A 7,083-nucleotide genomic window follows, 5' to 3' on the forward strand; every position below is an offset into this window, starting at 1 on the left:
CATGCGCGGAAAAACTGGCTAATCCTCAAATGTAAAAGCTTAGAGGTAAATGTTGCCATCTGTTGCTGGATACTATCAAAATTGAGATTGGTCTGACCCTTAAATATCAGTTAGGGATGAGGCTAACGTCAGTTTTGGTAGTTCCCGTTCCCAGCATCAGACGGCAATACTTATCCCTAAGCTTTTGCATTTGAGGGTTAGCCCGTTTTCCGCCCATGTCTTCACTTCTAAATTTAACATTTCATTGACCTGGGTGTCGTTACCTGAAGTCCACCCTAGAATATCCTGTGAAAAAGTTTCCCTCTACGCATCAAACTCTTCCTTCAATTTAACCTCTGGTTGAGCACTAAAATCGTCTATCTTTTTACCCGTATACTGAAAACATTCTTCGGTAAAAGTTAGTTCAATGGTTAATTTTCGAATGGCCTTAGGAATTCCCTGCAATACAGTTTTCAGTCACAGAATTTCCATTGTTGCGGTGTCTTGTTGAAAAGACAAATATGATAAATCTGTTGACAATTTTGTCAGTTTAGACGACATTCGTTTTCATCATTGCTTATAAGCGTCGATATAGTGCTGTAAATGGTTCTTGTATAGGACTAACTGGTGGAATAACTTCCTTGCTCTCAGCCTGCGACTCCATTTCGTGTGCTAAAGCATCTGTGTTTTCGCTACCTGTATCAGTGAATTCGCTAGCTGAAGGTGTGAATTGAGATTTGTGTTAGCGAGGGCACTGGACTAGGGCAGTCCGTGCAGGTATCTGAACCAATGTGCAACGGTGATGCAGTGGTAATCGTGTCTGCGTGGACAGCAGCAGACTTGAGTTCAAGTTCCGCCCTTTTTCATATATTCATTCCTTCAGTTTCTGAAGTTTTGAAATAAAATTCGTTTCCCTCGTTGCCTCTACACTTTGGTAAAATGCTGTAAAGGGGTCTTGAGCAGGATTAGTCGGTGGCATAATTTTCTACTCTCTGCCTGCGACTCCATTTCGTGTACTGAAGCATCAATAGTTTTGACAGCCGTATCAGTGAATACGCTAGATGAGAGCGTGAACTGAGGTTTGTGTTAGTAAGGGCGTAGGACTGGGGCAATCCGTGCAGTACTGTCCGCCACAGTGCCAAAACGTACTCGCTTCGGCGTTACATGTACTAAAATTGGAACGATACAGAGAAGACTAGCATGGCCACTACGCAAGGATGACACGCAAAATCTTGAAGCGTTCCACATTGTTTACAGTTCCCCTTCGAGCCCCGAGCGGGAAGGTTCTTGTTTATTACGCTCTTGTGGAGTTTTCCTCGTTAGTATTGTTCCGTCTGCGGAGTGAGTCGTAGCGCCTTCGCTCCGCCTTTACTGTCTGTTTATGTTCGTCTACTTGTAGCGGCGTCGGCCGCTCCGCTATGGCTACCATGGTTTCCACGTGTGTTATACGAAAAGGAGCTGTGAGCTTTACTTTCGATAAAACAAAGCTACACGTGCAGCCTGTGTCTCTAGAAATCCACCATTGGCTTGTCGATGCAATTCATGTGAACTCTGATCAGGTCCACACCGCTTATTTTGATGCAGACGAGTACGTGTTTTACGTGAAATTCATGGATCCCCTTCACGTTGAAAGATTGCTGTCGCGACATGGTTCTCAAGTCCCGTTCAGGCATCGTGATAATTCCGTTAGTATGGCGTCACTCGCCGATGCTGAAATCGAATATACCAATATTCGAGTGTTCATCCTCCCGCCGGAAGTTGATGACAATTTTCTAAAGGACATATTGACTCCGTATGGTAAGGTGAAAAAATGGTTCAAATGGCTCTGAGCACTATGGGTCTTAACTTAGTGGAATTCGTTCCGTGGAAATGCGTGCCAAATGCAATATTCCACGACATTCACAAGTGTGTGGTTACCGCGTCCGTGGCATGTATACTGCACAAGACGGACCCTGCTTCCTTGAAACGCGTACGTTCCATATATATTCATTACCAGCGTTGCGAGGCATGACAGAATCTCTGACCAGAGAGTTATTTATCGTTGCTAGTCTGCGCTTGACTGCGCGAGAGTTCAGTTCGAGAGAAGTAGCGCGCGCGAGACGACAGTAGTAGCGTGTTGCGAGTCGGCAAGAGCGGTTGAGAGTTGCACCCTGTCTGCAGTAGTAGTCAGTCAGTAGTTGCGTGTAGCGAGCCGGCAGGAACAGTAGTTGTGAGTGAGGAGTCGGCGGGCGTCGACATGGGTCTCTGGTCACGGTTCTGGACGAGGTATATTGTTATCGAAGGTAATGAAGCAGTATTACGCTCAGCTAACAACATATGTTAATTGTAATTAATTTGTTCAAGAATTGCCCCAATAATAATTTTCTTTTGAAGTAACTGTTTTAAACAAAAAGATTCATTTCAAGTTAAATAATATTTCCCATGCATTCCCTCCAAGAATCAAAATTAAACATGGGCCAGCATTGCACGGAGTTGTGCCGAAAAATAAGAGCAGATAGTGATACAGTTTTACTGAGGTAAGAATTTCGGTTTCTCTATTCAGGTTTAATTATTGCACAGGGCTGAAGGTCAGCGCAGCTGCCCTTATAAAATTTATCAGGTTCATTTTAGCGTTAATTTTGTGGGGACTTAACATTTTTTGCACATTTTTATTATCATTGAATTTTATTACTGTGGGGAGTTTACATTTGGGCCATTATTATTCTTTAATTTTGCAAGCAGGTTACGCTTGGTTCATTTTTATTATGCAGTTTTGTGGGAAGACAACGTTTCACTTAACATTGACTTTCATATTCTTGCTGGAAGGTTATTGACCTTAAAAATTTCACACGGGGAGGTTACACTTGGCGACATCCGGACCAGGATCGTATTTCTTTGAGAATCTTTTGAGAAGTAGTCAGATATCTGCTCTTATTTACTTAATATAATTAGCATTTGGCGCAACACTTTTACTAATTTTGTGACTTTCTTTCACAAATCATCGGCAATTCGTTGCTCTTTGTTGTATTTGTGTTTGTTCCTTTTTGCATTGTGCTTATTTCATTTGTGATTAATTTGTTTTTAGAAAAATGCCACGAAAAACTGTTAATAGTACATCGCGAGGTATAATGAGTGAAATATCCGACTTAAACAACTTGACCGATAGTAATTGTGACACGCAATGTAATGATGACAATCCTCCATTTAGTGACAATCAGTGCGTACCGACCACTTGTAATGATTTTTATCTTAACGTTGAAAAGACAAATTCAATTGTGTCCTCTATTAATTTGACGACAATTGATGACGCGGGGCGTTCTGTTTTAATGAGCGCTGCCCAGCTCAACACACCCGGTTTGCAGAGTTTACGTGAAGAACGGACAGATTTTTCTAACGAAAATGAACAGTGTATTCAGAGTACGACAGAGTTAATTAATTTCGAGGTAGTGACTAACAGTGCACGTCCGATTAGCAAACATTTTCAAGAATCACAGAATGTCCAAATGGATACACAAAAAGTGACAATTGCAGACACACCATCAAACAGCACAGAGAATAGAGCAGGTAATGTTACTTTGGATCAAATTATGGCACTATTGCTACAACAATTTGATGAAAAATGCAAACAATTCATGAAACAACAAGACTACCATCACAAACAACTTACTAAAAAACTTGATGAACAGAGCAAACGACTTGAAGAACGGAACAAACAATTTAGTGAACAGAACAAACAACGTAATGAAAATCACAAACAATTCATGAAAGAACAAGAAGAGTTTCTCAAACAACTTGAAGAATCGAACAAACAACTTAGAGAACAGAACAAACAATTTTCTGAAAGTCTAAAACAGCCGAACGAAAAACACGACAACCTTAACGAACAGAACAAACAAGTTAGTGAACAGACTACAGCAGTTACCGTGCAACATCACGACACAAAAGAACAATCATGTGAAGAAAGTAAGGCTCATGCTAGGAACAGTAATGAAGAAATTACATTTGTTGTACAAGAATTAAGTAGTACACGTGTAGACACAACAGAATCACTTAACGATGAAATTAATGCAGTCACTGAACAATGTCCTAAAAACGCAACACAGATACGCGACGAGTTTAATTTAAAGTCACCGGTAATTTCACACACTCTGAATATGGAAGTCGATGGTAAATTTGAACGACAAAACAACCAAATTGACGAACGCATTAAAGTAACAGAAATGAAAAATGTTTCGGTTACTAACGCGTCACAGCGTGCGGCACATTCTGAACGTTTGTCGCACCCATTCAGCCAGAACAACTTAAGTAATTTACAGAGACTACGCGACTTAAAATCCGAAAAGCTACGCGACTTAAAATCCGAAAAGACACAGACAAACAGATTCTTATTTAATCGTGAACTTGTTCTCACATTCAGTGACGAGAACGTTGATTATAAGCAATTTGTATCTGTAAAAAAATTTAAGGAATTTAATAATGAGAGAACACAGGTACACAATTTGAACTGGATACGTCGATTTATTTTTGTACTTTCACCGCTATTACCTGTAATGCAGAAACTAGCTTTGGACTGGATACTACAATTTTCTTTCGAATTCTCAACGGCATTGCCTGTAATGCAAAAGCTAAAATTTATTTGCAGCGCGTAATTGACCTCAGGGGATTCATTACGCTTTAATGAATATGTGCCGTAGCATGCATAGGGCCCCGAGCTGTAGTAGTGCTGTTTCATCTTTAGTTTTCTGCACTGCTGCCTTCTCTTCTACTATCCTTTATATCTATTAAAACAGCTCTTTAACTGTTGCTCTATCTAGGATTAAGAAATGTATAAAGAAAACCCGATAAGACAAGTTTTACCGAAAGTGACAATTTTTCATTAGGCACTCCAGAATTACCGCCGTAATTTTAATAACAGATAAAGTAATAATCATCGGTATGTACAAAATTATCAGCAATAGCAAACGCATTTTGGTAACAACAGAGGTTTTTCTTCGCAACAGCGTGAAAGCCAGCCGGTTAGCATACCTAACCAACAATGTAGTCTACAAGGTCAACAAAGCTTTAATGTTTCGCCGCGTGCACGTATAGTCTCAGCTCCAACAAATAGTAACGCACGGCAGCAAGGAAATAACTACGTGCAGAAAACACAGTACTTCAGTTCCTATCGCAATGCACCGTATAGGAATGACTATCACGACAGACGTAAAAATAATGAGCACAATTATCAACATACGTTTAATAACAGCCGGTCTTACGAGGAACAAAATGATCAGCAACAACATATTCTCATGAATGAGCCAGACAGTAGGTATCATCCAGAACGTAATACGTCTGGAAGAAATAACAGAACAGTTCGAATAGTCGAAATGCCACAACATCATCCAGAAAATAATAACACGTCAGATAGGATTTGACTAAATTCAATACAGGTTGCATTTTCCAGTAACGTAAGCAATACTTTTGACACACAGAATCTTGTTCACGAAAATGTTATTTGAAACATGATTTGTTGAATGCACCACTTTTATCGCACCCAGATCTCACCAGAAATTTTTTCATTGCCACCGACAGTTCCAACACCGCTTTAGGCGTACACATTTTCCAGGAAATTGAAGAAGATGGCTCTACCATAATTAAAAACATCGCCTTTGCGAGTCGCATTCTGTCACCTGCTGAACGCAATTATTCTGTTACAGAACTGAAAACATTATATGTTGTTTGGGCTTTCACGAGATTTAGGCACTTTCTTTATGGAAGACATACAACCGTTTACACAGACCATAGAGCAATACAATTTTTACTTTCGGCTAAATTTACACACGATAGATTAAGCAGATGGAAACTTTATCTACAGGAATTTAATTTTACAATAGTTCACATTCCCGGCAAACAAAATGTTGTAGCAGACGCACTATCTCGTTCTCTCAGCAACAATCAGCAAGACATCGCAACCAACTTCTGCAAAGCAAATTTCAGCGTTATGTACATTCAACAAGTGGCATTTGAAAATTTTATTTCGTCGTCATTACAAGACATAGCACAAGAGCAAAATAAAGACAATGTGTGGAAAGAAATTAAACACCTTTGGCAAGATAGGAATAATGTTTCCATTAGAAACCATTACACTGTACGCAATGACATTCTGTTTCGCCGCTCTCATCCTGACAGCAACAATTGGTTATTATGCATTCCTGATGGACTTGTTAACAAATTAATTTGGTATATTCATTTAAGTTACGCACATTATGGAGCCAGAAAATGTTTTCTAATACTGAGACAGAACTGTTATTTTACGAACATGGAGAAACGTATTCGACGAGTTTTAGCGTCATGTAAAATCTGCCAGAAAGCTAAGTCAGACACAACTTCACATATTCCTCCATTACATCCCATTGTACCTGTTAAATTAAGACATATGGCCGCTGTAGACATTTTTGGTCCGATTCCCAGAACTAATAGAGGTTTTTGCTACGTCTTTGTCGCTGTTGAACTCACTTCAAAATTTGTTACCTTCACTCCGTTATGCAAAGCTACTGCTAAAACTGTTTCGAAAGCATTTGTAAAACATTTTCTATTTGATGTAGGGCATGTGTTGAAAGTAATTCCTGACAATGGATCACAGTTTCGATCTGCGATATGGACACGTATGTTACGAGCTAGAAACATTTCTCCGATCTATATATCCAGGTACCATGCTTCTTCGAACCCTTGTGAACGATTAATGAAAGAAATTGGTAAACTGTGCAGAATATACTACCATAAAAAACATATTGATTGGGACACATACATACACTCATTCCAGAATGTAATTAATTCCATACCAAACGAATCCACTATGCTATCTCCGTCTGTTATACTGAAAAACTAATGGCTCTGAGCACTATGGGACTCAACTGCTGTCGTCATAAGTCCCCTAGAACTTAGAAGTACTTAAACCTAACTAACCTAAGGACATCACACACATCCATGCCCGAGGCAGGATTCGAACCTGCGACCGTAGCGGTCGTGCGGTTCCGGACTCTAGCGCCTTTAACCGCTCGGCCACTCCGGCCGGCTATACTGAAAAATGTTGAACCACCTAACAAAATTAAAGAATTAGTAAATTTTCCTACATATCGTCGACTA

General features: G+C 39.8%; 1 non-coding gene across 1 annotated transcript; it reads left to right on the top strand.

Annotated features, from left to right (window-relative positions):
- The first annotated feature begins 1,124 nt into the window (after nt 1-1,124).
- Nucleotides 1,125-1,231, top strand: LOC126093521 (U6 spliceosomal RNA). The gene has a single exon (XR_007521666.1). It is a non-coding gene; the product is annotated as a U6 spliceosomal RNA (small nuclear RNA).
- Nucleotides 1,232-7,083: the final 5,852 nt, after the last annotated feature.

This window comes from Schistocerca cancellata, chromosome 7 (genome assembly GCF_023864275.1).
Source record: "Schistocerca cancellata isolate TAMUIC-IGC-003103 chromosome 7, iqSchCanc2.1, whole genome shotgun sequence".
NCBI classification, from domain to species: domain Eukaryota; kingdom Metazoa; phylum Arthropoda; class Insecta; order Orthoptera; family Acrididae; genus Schistocerca; species Schistocerca cancellata.